The following is a 16,554-nucleotide window of genomic DNA, read 5'->3' on the forward strand; positions in this document are numbered from 1 at the left end:
CATTTACTACAAATGAGACAAAGACCTTGATTTCTTTGTTTCCCTCCATTTCTTTGTTTCTCAAAATGTTTTGCCATTTTTTCATTTTCAGTCCTCTTTCCTTTCCCTCTATCTTCTTTTTAATTTTCTTTTTTCCTTTTCCTTTTTTCTTTTTCTTGTTTAAGCTGCCAGGGCAAATGAGGAAACAATTACAGGATGTTGGCTTTAAAAGTGTCTGGCTTTGCCAAATAAGTTTATCTTTTTTTTTCATTGCGGCTTAAAACATGCTAAACTCAAAGCCAAGTTACTAACCTAAAACTCATGGTAACTTCAATTTTTTGCATTAGGCTTACAATAAACTTGGATAGTTTTTCCACAGTCCCTTTGCCAGTGATTAGTTTGGAAGATAGTATGTTTTGAATTTGCTGAGAGATCTACTGCTCTTAGCTTAGTTTTAGTACTTTTAAAAAGCAATCAATAATGCCCATTTCATAATAAGCAAAATTTATGAACTGACAAGCAAAATGTAATTATAGTGGGTATTCTGTGCAAGAAAAAAGAGGTGATCTTAAAGCCATCTCAGCATTCTGTTTGCACTCATTTTCATTCATATAAATGATTAAGTGGTTCTGTGCTGAAACGTTTCTCTCTCAAGGCTTAACGTGAGTCTGGAAAAGTTGTTGCCAGAGAGTTCTATAATGAAGTCAATGACCATTTGTATTAACTTTTCATTGTTAGCTACAGACTAAATTTTTCAGAGTATTATTTTTATGACTAAGACCTTAACTCAGCAGCAACTTAGACACCTTTCATTTTTGTTCTCTGGAGACTGTACTCTATAAATGTGTAAATTCATGAGAAAAGTGAAGCCTGCATCAAATACTTAGGTTGATTTTGCAGTTAATGAAATTGTTTCCCTTGTCCTTTCCTCTGCTGAGAAATGGCTCCTTCCTGAATGAACCACTAAAAGATCATTCAAAAAATACGATACAGTGAAGAAGAAAAAGAAGAAAATTTCATCTCATAGGGCCTGATCCAAAACTCAGGTTTGTGAAAAATCCACCTACTGAACTCAGTAGGCTTTGGATCAAACTAAAAAAATTGAGATGTTAATTTCCATTTAGAAATGGGTCAAAGCTATGCTTTTTCCATGCTGTTTACCAGTAGATGTTGAAACAATATGAAATTAAATAAACATTGTCTTTTACTAGCCAGAAATTGCAGTGGATTTTAGTACAGCCTAAGTAGTTCAGGCAGTTTATGTAAAGCTTACCTAGTTTTGAAATGAACACATTCTGATACATCTTAGCTGCTCTTGGAAATCAGCTCGAGTCAACCTTCCTACTTTGCTTTCTGATCATATGTCTTTCTAATTCACCAGTTTCAGCTGCATAAACTCTTGCCAAAAGATCCCCTATACTAGGTATTAAAAAGAAACAAACAAATCAAAAAGCCTTCAAGTCTTTGAGTCTTAACGTCTTCATGTATTTAGAGAAATGTACATCTAATCACAGTAGATCAGATCATCAGATGGGGCCTCCAGCTGTGCCCAGTATGTAATGTTGCTGGTTAAATTCGTATGGACTATTGCTACCGCAGCAACAATTCCATAATGCATCCTGCCAACTCTGCAACAACAGACGCAGAGGCCATTTCTTGCAGTGCTGATCACTTTATACCTGACATTAAGAATAAAAAAATTTCTGTCAGGCCTGAAGATGTAGTAAGTGAAAACCTGCAAGTTTGACTGCTAAACTTACTGGAAAACATGGACCAACTCTGGTAGAGAGGAAAAACCCTCACTATGGCCTTCTTCAGTAGTGAACTCAAACTGACAGATATGTGCACATAAAGCTCTATGGACTTCTGTGGGACTTTATATGAGGGTGAACAGATCAGCCAGCACAAATCTTTCCTCAGGACTGAGGCCTAAGACTTAGAGTTGGAGAACAGGCAAGGAGAAGATGAAAGGAGAACTCTAAGCCTGCTTCAGATATACTTCTCAGTGCAGCAGAGCAGCACAATGATAGCTATTGTTATGCTAGATGCAAATTCCAGCTACAAACATTACATTGGTTTTCTTACAGATTAAAAAAGTAACCTTCCAGATACCCGTATTTCATTTGTGGGAAGCAAAATAATGATGCTGTCAGCTACTGGGCAGAAGATAATTTATATACTGTGTGTGAAACTTACTTTTCATTAAATCAGGCCTAGAGATGCTTATGTGGATTTACATTTTGAGTTTAGCAAATAGTATATATTGTATAGGCTTATATCAGAGAACAATCTAAATATTTTAACGACTACTTTGTAACCAGGTAGATTATCTGAAATTGGTGCTAGTCACCAGGTCTCATGTTAAGTTTATTTAGCCTTTTAGTGAAGGTGGGGGGAACAAAAAGGTCAGAACCAAACCCTGACCTTTAGTCAAGGTTCAGCAGGCTTATCTTGAGTTTCTTGATGAAACATTACAGCAAGCTGATGTGTATGCTAGTCTCAGTTCAGTAAAAATACTTGCTCGTTTAAGGCTTGTCTTTGTATGGGAACGTGGCTGTTGAGTTCTGTTATCTATATACCCATATATTAGCATGGACTGCAAGTCTAATTGCCTGAGCCTGGGAAGATGGTTTAGATATTTGAGCCTTGCTCTCTTTATGGTACATCTGACAAGAGAGGCTCAAGAGAGTCTTCAAAACAGACTGATTGGCAAACCATATTTTCTTGACAGAGAAATTACCATTATTTGGAATCCTACCTATTGTAAAACACTGGGAATAATCCATGGGCTTGTTAGCTTCTTTCAGTCTCTAGGTTCTACCAGGTATCTGAACCGAACCAGGCATGTACATCCTGTAGTGAAGCTCAGAGGTTTTGAAGGTGTCACTATCTTGCCTGCTGGCATTGGCCTGTGTTAGTATGGAGTTAAAGCAGAAAGACTATAACTCATGAGACTTATCCTGAGATAATCCTGCAACTTCAGCTTCTTTTCAGGCTATGTAGTCTCTTTGTGTCAGCGCCAGAAGAGTGATAGTAATAATAGTAATGGGCACTTTAGAAATGCAAGACAGACCTGCAAATAAGCATTCATGCTAGAAAGTGTTTTGTCTGGTGGAAGGGGGAGTGTAATCAGTGTTGCCAATGAGCCCAATTTCCACTCTGGAAATCTGAATTTCACTCTGTGTGTCTTGCAGCCCTATTTTCCCAGTTAGAAACCTCTGTTTGGTTCTGTGTTATTGAACTTTATGACATGACAGCAATTAGAAGACACTTAACTGAGATAGAGGAAACCGTTTGCTATTGAAACCTTTTCTTAAAAAAAAAAAAAAAAGGTAAAAGGACAATTTTCAATATTTAAGTGATTAGAACCTGTCATTTCATGTTGTTGTTTGCAGGCTGACACAATGACAGGACAAAGGAGCATACATGGAAATAAGATGAAAATTCAGAACAGATGTCAGGAAGCATTTTTCATGCTGAATGTGCACAGTGGCCAACTAGGTAAGGCAAAAGCATTTTCCCATTTAGGAAATAATTAGATGGCCCATCACGGACAAAATGGCTTTCCCAATTTCCTGCTTCTCTAATTTTCTTACATTCTTATTGTACTCCAGGTCCTATTCACTTCTGTCTGACTGGAAGCTTCATCATCATCTGGACATGAACATAGTTCTCATAGAAATGAATGAACTATTAACTGCTAAGTGAACAGCTACTTAGATATTATCCTGTCGATATTATATCAGGCTGTTTTGTAAAAGGTCTAGCAATGCATCCATTTTGAAGTCCAGAGTCTCTGAAAGTTTTTATCACAGAAACATGCTGGTTTTATTATCTTAAAGAGTCTGATTCTTTTAAGTGATTAAAGACACTATGCAGAAATGAATCTAGGAGATAACGTGGGGGGAAAAAAAAAGAAATTAAATGGACAAATGTATACCCCCTGCCCTCAAAGATAAAGGTTGCTGGAATCTTCACTTTAGTTGAGGCTTTTCTCACAAATCTGATGCAGACTTCCAGTATAATCTTGCTTCCAGTCTTTTATAACCTCATTCCTCAACTTTTGTGTCCATAGAATAGAATAATTTTATTTTCTCAGGTGAGTATGAGTGTGAAACTGTGATTATTTGGGGCACTGACATTTCACCTCTCCAGGTATCAATCAACACTAAGTTAATTTATTATGCTTGTGATCCTCAGTAAAGTGTTGGCCCAGTACAAGTTCATATGTTAAAGCTATTTGAGAGTTGATAGATAGATAATGCCCACTGAGGACAATGTTAAGACTCAGACTTAGAAACTGAAAGTCTTTGGTTTGTAATAAATTTTTCCAGGAACTGTTAAGTGAGACCTTTAAAAGACTTCCTGAATAAATCGCTATAACAGCAGGCCGTGTTTCCAAGCTAATAATTTCCACCATGTAAAAAGTAGAGCTGTCTGCCCCACCTCCCACCCATAGCTCCCATAGTTTCAGTGCTAAATGATGTCACCAATATTCTCAATTTAAAGCTATTTATGTGATAATTAAGTAAAATAATTTGATTTTCATGTTTGTGGAAATTGCTTGGTGAGATTGCTTCCGGCTTGCTCCTTAAATATGGATTCCAGCATTAGTAATAAAAATTGAAAATTTCTTAATTAACAATGGCCAATTTAGACACATAATTATGGATATTTAAAAAAGCCAACGGTGCTGAAAGACAGTAGCTCTGAAAAGCTTTGTTCACTGAAGATGTTGTACTGAAGAGAACAATCATTTCCATTTCTCAAGGAATTCAGCCTTCAACCAAATAAAATGCCCAAGGAAATAGAGCTAATTTTTAATGACATATTGAGGCAATGTCAGTCACAGCGCAGAGCAAGTGCAATTTTGTTGTCTTTGGAACTGGTACAGAGCTTGGTTAAGTTAAAGATAGCTAGGGAACTAAAATTTCTGGCCTCCCCCCCGTAATCCCCTCAACACCACGGTGCACACAGTGATGAGAATTAACATTGGAACATCAAAATTGAATTAGAATTTCATGACTTTCTGCTGACATATATGACTCCCATACTCTGTTCTCCATGATTGATTCTTTGGGGTGGTAAGTGAATGAAAGGTGTCCAGCAGTCAAAAGTGGGTATTTACTGGAGTCAACAAACCTTTCCCATTTAAAAAATTCAGTCACATCTTTTTATATGGATGGGGAAACACTGACGTAAAACTGAAGTGTTTTTATGAAATATCTTTTCTGAAATAATCTTTTTGTGTGAGAATTTTCAGGAATTCAAAGGGGGTGTGTGTATATATATAAAATAAAAATACAGTCTATAACATCCTGTAATATATGTGGTGTGTGTATACGTATGTATGTAAAAGATATATTTGGTGTAAGTATCTGTAAGTGAGCCCTTCTGGAGGTTATCTTTCTCATTATGCCTTTTCTATTGGTGGAAGATTTAATGGTGCCTTTGTGTTTGAGGTCATTAACCACATTGACCACCATAGTCTGACCGTAGAAGAAAGAGGCTGCTGTTTTATTCTTACATACTAAATATCTAGCATTAGGTGTGAAGGTAACGTGATCAAATTCGTGCAAATACGATGAGTCCCAATGTCCTCTCACATCAAACTTACATGGAAACCATCACAATTCTGCCTAACATTGTGGATAAGGACAAATTCTGTATGGTGCACTGTTATGTAGCAGAAGTAGTTCTTTGTAGAGTGGTTGTTCCACCAACAGTCTCACTGGGCTCTGCAGCAAGTTCTGGGTGGAAGAACACTGGTTCATAGGAATAGGATTTTTGCTCTATTTTTCCTCCCTTCCTCCAGGTGCATCATGGAAAAGCAAGGACCAGAAGGAAGTCTTTACACCACACACACCCATACTAATTTAAAAATTATTTTGCACTCTCTTGAAGTTTTTAGAGAATCTCATGCTACTGTAGGGAGAGAAAACCTTTTAGTTCTTTCTGTGAACTACTGAAAATACCCATTTCCTGTTGTCCTGCTCAACACTTTTTAACCTGTGCTGTCATACTCAAGGCTATTCTTCACCTGCCTTGCACAGTTTTGACATTATTAGCAATAATGGATTTGAAATAAGATTTAGCATTCCAGGTATTTGGATTTTAATGCTAGAAGTCATAGTATGAGCTTAGAATTACGCGCTCTTTTTTGAATTATTTATTTGCATTCCTTTATGCTTTCTTCATTCTGTGCTGGCTAATTGACTTTTGGTCATGTTTTCAAGGCTTTTTTCATAACCATGAGGCTATGAACTTTATGTTTTTCTGATAAAGAATAGAAAAAAAGGATCCTTGTGAAACGATGTGATAGAGAAACTGCATTTTTAAAGGAAAAGATTGGTGGAGTTGGAGTTCATATTGCTTGATATGACTTCTGTTAAGTTAAATCGTCCAATTCAACTCTACAGTTGATGGAGGCAGAAACATCACCAGTGAGTGCTATATTCCGTAGCAATATGGGCTGAATGGTCCATTAGCAGGACCTAAGCAGTTTCGTTTTGGACATCTACAGCTAGGCCACAGTACCTCTCTTCACAAGCAGTGAAGATCTGCCTATAATTGAGATTTGGCAGTGTTTTTTACTGAAATGAATTGAAAGCTGTATTTGCTTATGTTGTTTTAAATTTACAGCTTATATTTTCTGGGTTAGAAATTCGTAGTGTTTTAACTTCTCTGATTCAGTTGGGGAGATCTTATTCTTAAACGAAAATAATATGTCCAAATCTTCCCTGTTGTCCTTACTGTGATTTCATGGTGCTACAGTAAAAAGGTTCTGTTCAGTAGAGCGGTAATTTCAGCATGCATATTTCTCAATGTCTCAATCTGAGAAGAGTCTGTAATGTCATGGAATAACTCTACAGTCGAGCCATATTAGTATTATAGTTAATGCAATACATCATATATAGTATTCCATGAGCACCATGATCCTGTAAAGTAAAAGAAAAAAAAATCTTATCAAACCAAGTATCAAAAATATAGCTTAGTACTGTAATTTAATTTGCATCAGTAAGCAAGCAAGCCATCTCAAAACAATTTTTCTGTAATATTAGGAAGACAAAATATCCCCTTAATATGCCTGTGTTTAAGATACAAACTATGTGTACTTACTCATATAGCTAAGGTTAACCTTCTGGATATCTCTTTGTAGGAACAAGGGTATTAATTTGGTAATAATCCGTACTGCAGAAGAAAACCCATTGTGGGGGAGAAGGGGCTTTGCGAAGGATAAAATGCATTGCATGCTGCAGGTAATTTCAAGACCAATTGTTGACTCTGTAAGAGGTTTCTTAGAAGAGGTCTTTGACTAGCTAGAAAATGAGCTGCACGAAAATCCAGGTTCCATAACAGATAATTTCCTGGTATCACAGGGAGTCTAACATTTCTGTACCTTGCTTTTCTTGACTCCAAGGGAATTGTAAGGTTAAATTTGTAAATATATTTTCAAATTCTGAGAGGAAGCATTCTATGTATGTGCAAAGTGTTGCGAATAATAAGATCCCTATATTGTGTCAATTGGCATAGTTGTGTCCTGGAAAACAGTTCTCATATCATTATTAGCTATGACTATACTAAGAGGAAACGTTAAGTACAATACGACAAAATGGAGCTCTTCTGAGCATATTTTCTTTATGTTTATGCACCACTGGAAGTAATAACTGACCCTCTTAAAATATAAGGCTTTATTTCTTTTTCAGTTTCCAGTGCTGAAAACACTGAATAAAAAAAAAAAAAGATCGTGTGGATCATTCCTCTTTTCTTCCGCATAATTTGTTAATGTATATAGCAATGGAGAACTTTAAGAGATTCTTTTGATGCCATGCAAGAACAAATGATCCTAATTCAGTCCATTTATACATGAGAATAACTGACTCAAAACAGTCCAGTAATCAATGTGGCTATGACTACCTTAAATACATTCACTGACTATTATCTCTACAGAAAATAGCCTTGTAGGATTAATTGTTATATGAGATTTAAAAAAAAAAAAAAAGATTTTAAAAGGTCAGAATTTTAAAATGATACTGTTATTTAGATGTAGTGTGAAGGTTTAAGTGCAAATCACTCTTAGGTAACTTTTTTTTAAGAGCCGACTAATGCAGTATTATGTTTTATAGTGCAATAAAATTATGTGCTAAAATTATGCTCATAAATGCAGGCAAATGTAAACCAAGCTATTAGTTATGTTTTCTCAGATAAAAGTGATTAGCATAGCTATCAAACTCTTCTCCCATTTGAATAACAGAATTATGTCTGAAATCTAAGGCTTGTTTGCAAAAACTGAGTCTTAAAAAGAAATGTAAATCCAGCTATCAGTGTTGTATTTGAAAGTGAATGCAATGGTCTGCCCATCATTCTGCTAACAACTAAGAGCAGAGGAACATGACCCAAATTGCAGCAAAACACATCAATATGATATGTACCTCAAATACTATTTTATAAGTAATTCTTAGCACTTTATCATAATCTCCTTATTGCGGATCAGACTTAGTTAAAAACTATTGTGGTTTGTTTAAACATAAGAGCGATGAAAGAATCTTTTAGCAACAGTCACTATGAGACAAAGTTTCATGTATAATTCATGAGGTATGTGGTCATCTACCAGCAAATTAATTTCCATCTGACAGCTATACTTCTTGTAGTGTCCTCTCAGGAAGACACATGGTATATAATTAAAATCTGAACAGAACAAGTTAAACGCTGATTGCTTCGTAAACAATTTCAAGGCTTGAATATTGTTACCTGTCCTTATAGGATCAAACCAAGATACTTTGACAATGTATAGATGGGTGGATATATTTTCTCAACCCTGTATCCAATTGTCTTCTAATGCCTAAGGGTTGTGCTTAAAATTGCTACTGGAAAATCCAACTGTGAAAAAACAATTAAAAAGCCAATCCCCACTTCAAATCTGCAAGGTGCAAATATAAACTGTGTCTATCTGTAGGTGGCTTTTCTGTTATGCTAATTTTGATTGGTCACAGGGAACATTTAATATTTTAGATGCAAACCACTGGTCAGACAGGTGCACTGTTTCCTTTGTATCCTTCTTGCCTCCCTCCTTTATACCCTTAAATTCGGTTCATCAATGTCATTTGAAGCATTTAATGGGTGTTTGCCACACTGATGAGAGAAAGACCTTAGATGACCAACTCTGGTGATTATAAGGGATTTCTTCTTATTGTTTGCAATAAAAACTATTACAATAAAAGATAAACTATTAAATAAAATATTACAGTGGTTTTTCAGCAGTCACGGAATGAAGAACATTGCAGGAAGGTTCACACATGATCTTACTGAACAGGAATTTTTTAAGGTTTCTACCATGTTTTGCACTTGCATGCAATGTGAGGTTTAGCTTGTGCTGGCAACAGCAGTGCAAAGTCTTAAGGACATACTAGCATATGCTAGAGTCTGTCACTGCCTTCGCTCTCCTTTGCCTATGCTACTTGGGTTAAGTTAGCAGAGATGCAGTACCATGCCTTAAAATTTACCTTTCTAGGCACAGGTTATCTGCCTGTTGTTGAGATACTGAATGGATAGCTAGACTTCTGTTTTTAATACAAGGACTTTTTCTATGTGATGACACAACATCATTTATTAATCAGATGTACTTCATTTTATACCATCTCTCCATTTTTTTCTGGACAGACTGAAGGTGCAACATATATGAAATGCACAGTAACAGATTCCTGTACAACGTAGTGATAGCAATAGCCTTTCAGTAATGCAGGCCAAGACAGTTTATTGAGAAAGAAAATTTCTTTAATTTAGAGAGAATTTGAGGAGACAACAAGATAAACCTAAAATAATTCAGATGATAAATGTGTGCGCAGACAGGGGTGGTGTATACAATGCTATAACATTGATGCATATGGATATTTCATAAAGATAAGACTAGTAAGTCAAATGGGCACTTGGAAACATGGAGGTAATGTGATGGAAGATTTGTCTACCGCACTGGCATTTATTAGTAGGTAAAACAGTTGGTACTGCCCATTCACAGTCTCTGTAGTGAATGACAAGCTCTTCTCCTACACTCCGACACCACTTTTTTAGAAAGGTTTCCATGTCAAAAGATCGTACAACGAAAAGTACCATTAGCATGATCACTTTGCCCTCTTCCTCTCCCTTTCCTGAGAAGCTCTGCAGGGGTAATGGTTGACTTTTCATTTAACCTCAGTAATAAGTGTTCTGGTTCATGCATCTGTTCTTATGTTGGGCTCTTCTTACCTGACTTCACTAAATAAATGAGATCTTGCTATGGCTATAATCACAAATTCATGATTAGAGATACAGTTTAGGGTATTAGGCAGGTGGTAGTTAATGAATAGAATCAGAAAAATTTCAGTGGAAGGGACCTCCTGAGATCAGCTAATCTGCACGCCCTTTCCACTCAAAGCAGGGCTGACTGAAGTTAGATCATGGCAGTGCAGATCATACCCAGTCAAGTTTTGAAGGAAGGGTTATGAAGAAACTTAGTAGAAATTGCCTGCCATTGGATTTGTTTGTTTTTATGCCAACAACCAAAGTATCTAAAATTAGCTGATGGCAGAATACTGGATTAGATAGCTCAAACAATTCCTCTGGTCTGAATACTGTGAAGAGGAAAATGATCTTGTAGTATCAGTGCTGGGATGTATTGGACACTGTTTTGTATGACATTATTTCACATTTATGTCAATGAGAAGCTGTTTTCTGATCTCAGAGGACAGGCTGGTGATGGGATAGGGAAGAACTGAGTTCTGAAAATGTGGGGAAAGGTATAAAAAGAGTAATCTGAGCTGGCCAGAAATGGCATAAACTAAGATGTAAGCTGAAGCAGTAGGGAATTTACAGATACAGTGAAAATATCCAGGTTTAACAAGAGTGAAAACTGAGTGAAGACTGCTTGAGGGTGAGAACATCACCACTGAGATTAATGGTGAGCAGTGGCAGCAGCTGCCACGTCAATACTGTATTAAGTTTGGAATTGTTTTAAGCATAAAAATTCTATAAAGGAAGATATGCCATGTGGTAAACTTGAGTTCATGCCATCTTCAATTTTGTGTGACCCACTGGACAACAATTACACCTAGTAAATGTTATCAGATGGCCAAAATGTGAGACATGATGTTACATGTGCTGAAAAATCTGTCATGCTGCAATGTCTGTTCAACACAAGCTGAAAGAACAGTATAAACTGCCAGTAAATATAAAACGAAATGAAAACAAACACTGCAGTGCATGACTTCCTGTGGGATTTGATATTAATCCCCACTTATGAGAAGTAGTCTGTACAACATATTTTCCCTAGGGGACTTGTGAGTTATTCAGCTAATCCTTTCAAGGCATATGATTTGTATCTGGCAAGAAATCATAGAGATTTTTTTCAATCAGCTCCAAATATACAGTATTGATAATAAAATCTTTGTAAATGGATTTAAAAAAAAATCATTGGAAAATAAGCTTAAATGTGACCATTCTATTATGCAGTGGTCAGCGCTACAACTTTTAGACAAAGGTGCAATTTTAAATACCTGACCATCTTTTTAAGGCCTGTTTGAATTCAATTAGTCTCCTTTATGCTTTCAATAATTTCTTATCCTGTTGTTACCTATATTTTTATTGGATACAAATCACAGATTAATCATCCTCATCAGTTCTCTTTTTGCAAACTAGTGATGGATGCGCTGCCAGTACTGGTTTTGAAGTTTCTTGTGCTTACCATCTGAATGCAGCCTTTCCAGATTCAGATTTTTTCTGCCTGATCTGTACCCTTCCCATCCTATGGAAGAAGAAAATAAAACACTTAGAAAAAAGTAGTTTGCAGGATATCGTATTAAAGATACTCTGGCATAGCACGTTCATTGAAGTCCAGGCACCGTTAGGTCAAGATAACTTTGTTCCTTTTCTCTTTGAATAAAATGATATTTAGTGGTAAATAAAACTAACTTAATTCTGTTAGTATGAATACTGGAACTGTTGGATGGACCTTTAAGAACAAAAACGCTTCTGTCCCATGTGAGCAAAAAGAAGTGAAGTCCACTGTTCTAATGGCTTGCTGTCACAAAGTAGATCAGACAGGCTTGGCTGAAATATTAGCTGGGGTTCAGTGCTTTCAAAAAAGCCCTGTGTTCGTGAGATTGGAGAACAGCCTGTGTTAGCAATTAGATTATTTCCTTAGGTAAGCCTGGATGTACTACTATTAGGCATTGTACATTTTTAGTTTGTGCAAAAATGCCTCATTTACTTTTCACATTTTGAGACCGAAACACAAAAATGTCAGATGTTACATATTCATTATTTCTTGTAGCAACATGTATGTGATATGTATGCAGCAAATATCCTAAAGACTAAATCCTGGCACAAGACTACTAGTATGCTAAATATAGAAATTACATTGTTCAGACTTTCAAGAGTTCAAATTTGGTATGTTGCTGCTCATTTAAATACACATAAATAGGTAGAAAGGATATAAGGATATTCTAAGTTTTCCCAAAATGATATTTAAGCAAGGTTTTCTATGCAGCTGGCTGTTCTTTAGTTCCAGTGAGATGAGAACACTTGCAAGAAAATATTTCCATGGTAATCTGTTTATTTCAAATAAATGGACAAACTCAACCTATGTTTCATTACAAGTTTACCCTTTTTACTGAGCAGTTTAACACAGTAAGTGTAGATAAGTGCTGAATGACTTCAGAAAGGATGAACGCCTTTGCCTTTTTGTGAACGGAGAGGTACTCTGGACCTTTCACGAATCTCTTGGGACTGTAGGGAATTTAGCAGTGTGTCGCAGTTGTTAGGTTCTTAGAGTTACAGCCTCAGCTCTAAGGGGACCTTACTGTGTGTTTGGGTGACTTGATCTGCATATCTGTTAGTTTCTACATGTAGGTGAAGAATAATAGTGATCTTGTGTCTTTGATTTATTGGGTAGGAACAGTTTCTTCTATATGGGTTTCTACAGTGTTGGAAAGAGAATATTTTGACTTTGTAGCCTATGATTTTATGATATTTGTTTAAGATGCGGGTTTATGTTCTGTTCTTTGCACATCTCCTACACCTGGCAGAATTACAGATCCTGAAACCAGTGATCTCCCCAGTTAACTCTGGGAAGATAGCGCAGAAACTATAGAGTCCATAAACTTCCGTTTCTAACCGTTCACAAGACTGAACTACTATAATAGCTTTGTTAGCACTGTGTTTGGACTTCAGCTCAGTATTTGCTGAGTCAGAACTACTGTCTGCTTGGTCCTTTCTACCGCTGCATACAACAGTCAATTCATAGTGATCTCAGTTACTTACTGTCTATATCTTCCAAAAGAAACATGCAAAGACATTGAGATGTTCCTGGCTTCCTATTGCTAAATAGGTCAAGTTGTTACTGGGAAGTAAAAACCACTTACATTATGCATCAGACTTTTATTAACTTGGGTAGAATATCAACTCAGTCTTAGGCCTGTAAAATGTTCCAAGCTTTTAGCAGTTCTGTAAACACAAAATTCTTAGTTGGCTCAGGAAGCCCATAAATTTAGTAAAAATCAGGAAAGTATGTGTCTGCCTACCAGTTGGGTTACTATTAGTTGATGGGTTTGTTCCCTGACTGCTGGAAAAAGTGTGTCATGAAATGATCTTTGTCTCTGTCCAGGGGCTCAACTTGTATATTACTTTGTTGTAGAAACATCTCACTTTCTAGAAGTCATCTTTACATGTTTGGTGAAGGTAGAAGGACAAGGTGAGGAAGTAAAAGGCAAGATATTTGGTGTCAGTTCTGAACAGTAAACTGCTACCTGGGGACTGGTTCCAAAGCTGGAAATTTTGTTGCAGGTAATGAGTTAATCAGTGGCATCGGCAATGTTGTTTGCTTTTCCAAGTACATGCAGTACTCAGCTAAGGAATGGTTCTTACACGTTATGCACTGCAGTCTTAGTCCTGAATACTTTTAAAACACTTAATTCCTCTCATGATTTAACAACCTATACAACAGTTGAATGTCTAGAAAAAGAACCCATTTGTTCTCCACACACTATCTCCCTAACGAAATAGAAACTAGTAGATGGAAATTCTGAGAACATGAGATTCTTGCCAATATGAGGTTGGACGCATGCTGATGGTTAACTTGCTGAACACCAGGAACATAAGAAGTGCCAAGACTATTTCCTCTAATTTACTGCACAGTAAAACTCCATCAGAAGATTCAAGGAGCACCTTTTGAATACTTAAAACTTTTTTGTGATCAACAGATAATCTTGTATGATCCAAAGGACTTTTCATTCTTATAGGTAGGGTTGCCAAACGTAAGTTGAAAAAGAGAATGACCTCTGTGGTATTGTCGTCCTATGTAAGAAATTTAAGTTACTTAGAAACAAGCATAAAAATTGTAGTAACAGGTTTTTTTGGCACTTACTGATTTGACTGTTAATGGGCAAGTTCAGTCTAATATCTTACTGTAAGTTCCAGGAACCTGAACTGTACTTAAAAATGAACTCAATATATGGTTCCCTAAGGTACAACAATTGTCATAATCTCTCCTTACTCCATCAGTAGAAACCTGAGCTCAGTGAAGTGTTTATTGTGTGTAAGCCACATAGTAAACACTTGTATATATGGGAGCTACCTAGCGGACCCAAATTTAAGAGGCCATATGGGTAATGGATTGTAAAGCATATAGCTCTGTACCTCTGTCTGGTCCCAGTGTGTACTGAAATTCTTAAGGCTGCAGAGTTGTCTGTTGGCACAGCTTTGTCAAAGTAATGCTGACCACTCTAGTGGAATCCTAACAAATTGAAATCATCTGGATGCACTGGCAGAAGCCAAAAAAACTGACTTTATACTACTTTTTCCAACAGAGCAACCAGACCACAACACTGGACCATGTGGGTGGCCTCACCCACTTACATATATGACACTTCTGGAAGTGAAATGGCTATGAAATCACTAACTGATTTACCCTGCGTATAAAACAGCTAGTTTGTCTTGGTGACTTAACAGGCTATGACGAGCCATCCTTATGGCTAAGGTTCTCAAATTCAAGACAAGGAAAATTTGACAATTGCACAATTACTTTTCTTCATGTGCTGAGTTAAGTATTGGAGGACTTCACTTACAAAGCACTTGAATACAGGCTGTGGATAGCAATGTTGATGTGTATACTTCTTAATGACTAACTAGTGTAATTGAACTGTGTTTTCCAGAAAAGCCATTTTTAATTGTGTTCTAGGTACACTTTATTTCAAGAATTAAGGTAATCAATTAGATAAGCTGAGTAAATTTTGCTTTGCAGCTTTTCAAGCTGTGTTAGTATCCCTGTCACAAAGAGAGGAATAAAGCTATGTATCTTATTTTTCATTAGTATAAGTACAGGCTCTTCAAATTTATGTTAAGACTACTGGAAACAGAATTTGTCCATTGTCTTAGTTTAATGCTTAAAATCTAACGAAGAAATACTTTCAAGAATACCTGAGGGTCGAGTGAGCACAATTCTGTAGTTGACCAAGAGGAACGCAAGTTGGTCTCAGAATTCATTAGGGAGTTGACCTTGCCTGTTCCCTGAGCTCTGGTGGTTTGGATAAAATGGAAACTAGATCTTGCCAAACAAAGCCTGTGGTGTCTGAATACCTCCTAATGAGAAAGAATGAAATCCTTCACTGAATTCAGTAACAAAAATCTCATCGACTTCAACAGAGAGTTGGGGGGGGTGAGCAGTGACAAGTTTCACTAAGTACTTAGGAGTGAGTACTTACTGTATGCTTTGAAGAATATATGATGAGTAAGAGCATTAATTCATGCTGTGTGCTTTTAAAGGGCAACTGTTCAAGCAGAAAAAAATTTTGTGGGTGCTAAAAGCAGTGGATAAAATTAAAAAGAGATTCCTTCTTCCTGAGAAATTCTAGCTAACTTTATATTATAATAGCATGGAATGACTCCAATGAGGTAAAGCAATCTGAAACCCGCAGACCATTCAGGAGTACATAAGGAAATCCTGTTTCTTGTTCCTCGGCCCATCATAATATAAATCACCAAATCTATGTGCTATCATTTCTAATCAAATGTTCATCTGATGATGACCACGTATTTTACAGATGTTTGCATTAATGATTTGTTAGAACTTCTAATATTTTAATGCATTGTTTGGCCTTTAAGAATTTATGTTTTCATGCATTTGTCCTGCAGCTGCAATACCATGCTTCTGTCTATTGGTATTTGCGTGCAAAATGTGCAGCAAGAAATTGATGGATGCCACGTGCACCCAATAGCAGCAAAAAAGGAGGGGAAAAAAGTAGGATAAAACAAACTTCTCCACCCTAATAGGAGATCTAAATCATAACTGCCTCAGGAGAGAATTGTTTCCTCCTTCAGTAGCAGTCTAAACTCTTGATCATAGTGCAGCCAAGACGTATCCCCAGAAACACAGTGACTGAGCATTGAACAGTGCTACATCTCTTTTATGAAAAACATTCTCTGAAAAGCTTGCATAAACAAGAAGCACACATGTTCAACTAAACTATTTTTTGGCACTCTCACAGTAATTGTTGACTCATTTGGATTTTTGCATATGTGTAACTCTTTAGCTTCCACACTCTTTGC

At 36.6% G+C, this 16,554-nt stretch overlaps 1 long non-coding RNA gene across 1 annotated transcript in view; it reads right to left on the minus strand.

Moving 5' to 3' along the window:
- Window positions 1-4,786: 4,786 nt before the first annotated feature.
- The window catches only part of LOC142057126 (uncharacterized), a 136,184-nt gene continuing 124,416 nt past the window's right edge, over window positions 4,787-16,554 (minus strand). The window contains exons 5-6 of the long non-coding RNA XR_012660552.1: window positions 11,696-11,755; window positions 4,787-6,917 (exon numbers count right to left, since the gene is read on the minus strand). This is a non-coding gene — a long non-coding RNA (uncharacterized LOC142057126). The remainder of the gene's footprint in view (window positions 6,918-11,695; window positions 11,756-16,554) is intronic.

This window comes from Phalacrocorax aristotelis, chromosome 5, assembly GCF_949628215.1.
Source record: "Phalacrocorax aristotelis chromosome 5, bGulAri2.1, whole genome shotgun sequence".
Taxonomy (NCBI): Eukaryota; Metazoa; Chordata; class Aves; order Suliformes; family Phalacrocoracidae; genus Phalacrocorax; species Phalacrocorax aristotelis.